The 2,677-nt window shown below is 39.7% G+C and overlaps 1 non-coding gene across 1 annotated transcript; it reads right to left on the bottom strand.

Annotated features, from left to right (window-relative positions):
- Positions 1-258: 258 nt before the first annotated feature.
- Positions 259-365, bottom strand: LOC128284981 (small nucleolar RNA R71). The gene has a single exon (XR_008275397.1). It is a non-coding gene; the product is annotated as a small nucleolar RNA R71 (small nucleolar RNA).
- Positions 366-2,677: the final 2,312 nt, after the last annotated feature.

Here is a 2,677-nt window from a genome sequence, read left to right as displayed (position 1 = left end):
ATTCAAATGATACAACTTCAGTTTGAAGATTTGCAGGATGAGGATCCAAACAATCACTTGGCAAATTTTCTGGAGTTTTGCAACACTTTTAAAATCAATGGCATTTCTGATAATGCCATTTGCCTTCGGTTGTTTCCCTTTTCATTGAAGAACATAGCTAAATAGTGGTTGAACTCATTACCACGAGGGTCGATCACTACTTGGGAATAAAAGACAGAAAAGTTTTTACTTAAATATTTTCCACCGGCTAAAACGGCTAAGTTGAGGAATAACATCTCTTCTTTTGTGCGGATGGATCTAGAAACACTCTATGATGCATGGGAGAGATACAATGATCTTCTGAGAAGGAGCCCTCACCATGGGTTACCATTTTGGCTACAGGTTCAGACGTTTTACAACGTTGTGAAGCCCTCAAAGAGGCAACTCATCGATGCAGCTACTAGTGGAACTTTGAATAACAAAACACCTGAAGTGGCTTACAAATTTATTAAGGAGATGTCACTGAATAACTATCAGTGGCAAGTTATGAGGACAAAGCTGATGAAAGCAGCTGGTGTTTTCAACCTCAATACGGTTACTATGCTATCTAACCAGGTAGTACTCTTAAATAAAAAGATTAATGGCTTGTGTGGTTCTACTTAGGTACATCCAATGACAAGGTGCGATTCAAATAGAGGAGGAGCAAAAACAGAATATCAGACCTTCAACCCTAGCATCAAGGAGGAACAAGTCCAATATACGGGTAACAATAACTCTAGACCTCAAAATAACCTACATAGTAATACTTATAATGCAGGTTGGAGTAACCATCCCAATTTCTCGTGGGGCGGTCAAGGAAATCAAAGGCCACAACACACTCCGAGTTCTCAACAACCACCTTACCAATAGGAAAACAAGGGGAACCTTGAGGAGATTCTAACAAAGTTTATCTCGGTGTCAGAAACTCGCTTTCAGAATACCGAAACAACACTTAAGAATCAACAAATTGATTTCTGAATGACCACAAGGTAGCCTGCTGAGTAACATTGAATCTAACCCAAGGGAACAACTCAATGCAATTACCATTCAAGATGAGGAAGGGTTAGTCGAACCTGAACCAGAACCGAGGCAAGGAATTGTGGTAAGTAAAAGCAAAGGTGAGGTAGACCACAGTGAACAAACACCGATAAGTAAAGAGTACAAACCTCAAGTGCCATACCCCAATGCGACAAGGAAAGACCGCACAGACGAATAATTCAGTAAATTCCTTAAATTATTAAAAATATTACATATTAACTACTGTTTATTGAAGCTCTTTCACATATCCCGAATGCAGTTAAATTCTTAAAAGAGCTTTTAGCAAATAAACGAAAGTTGGATGAGGCGTCGCATGTGGAGTCGAATGCAGTTTGCTCAACCATACTATAGAATAAGCTGGCTAACAAATTGAAAGATCCAGGGAGTTTTACGATTCCTTGTTTAATTGGTAGCTTAGATGTTAATAATGCTTTGGCTGATTTAGGGGCTAATATCAATGTCATGCCTTATAAAATGTTTAAACAACTAGGTATTGGGAAACCCAAACAAACTAGGATAAGCATTCAGTTAGCAGATAAAACAATCAGATTTCCTAGGGTATTATTGAAAATGTACTCATTTAAATTGACAAATTTATATCCCCAGTTGATTTTGTTCTCTTAGACATAGAAACGGATAGTGACGTGCCTTTAATTTCAGGAAGGCCCTTTTCAGCAACTACTAGAACTATAATTGATGTTGGTACAGGTGAACTCACACTTCGTGTGGGTGATGAAATAATCACCCTTCAAGCTTGCAATTCAAGTAACACAACAAATATCGAGGGTGATTGTATAAATCGTACCACTAGTACTAATCATGTGGTGCAAACTTCTTTGCAGGAAACACGTTCGAAGAGCACGCATGAGCTATGTTCGAGTAACGACAAGGGACCCATCTATGAAGAACAAAGGCTATGAGTTGAGGAACTAGATGAATGGTAGACACATAAATCGAGGACACACGATAAACCAAAACCACGCCATGACGAGCTCAATATCTCACCAAATCAACTTAAGGTTGCAGACAAAGTACTACTAGATGCAGTAGACCCTCAGATTGCCACCTCTGAACCAAATGGAGAAATCCCTCTTACGGTACTTAGCATTTTCCCATACGGCATAGTTGAGGTAATTCATCCCAAATTCAGTACGTTCAAGGTAAATAGTACTCATTTAAAACCTTGTTTTGATAAAATTGATAGCAGGGACAAGGAGTGTAAACTCCTCACACCACCATGACCACGCAACAGAGAGGTAAGCCAAGTTTAGACTATAAATAAGCGCTTCTCAGGAGGCAACCCAAGCAATAATAGTGTTAACTTCTTTTAATTTTATTTTTTAACATCTAATTCACTAACTGAGTCTTTGAACACAGATTGTCCAAATCCACTCAGCCAGGCACACAAGCATGCCTTAGGCTATCTCCTACCACGAGCGGAGAAGTGGCCGTGCGATACAACCGTGTGAAAATAGGGCAAAATTTTTCCCCAACACGGGAGTCGATAAGTTTTCATGACCGTGCGACATGGCTGTGGGTGAATCTTTCAAAACAACATAGGAGTGCGACACACCCGTGTCTAGAGGCCATGGTTGAAACTGAGAAAACAACACGGGTGTGC

Source organism: Gossypium arboreum, chromosome 11 (genome assembly GCF_025698485.1).
Source record: "Gossypium arboreum isolate Shixiya-1 chromosome 11, ASM2569848v2, whole genome shotgun sequence".
NCBI lineage: Eukaryota > Viridiplantae > Streptophyta > Magnoliopsida > Malvales > Malvaceae > Gossypium > Gossypium arboreum.
This window is presented reverse-complemented; position numbering and strand designations above follow the sequence as displayed.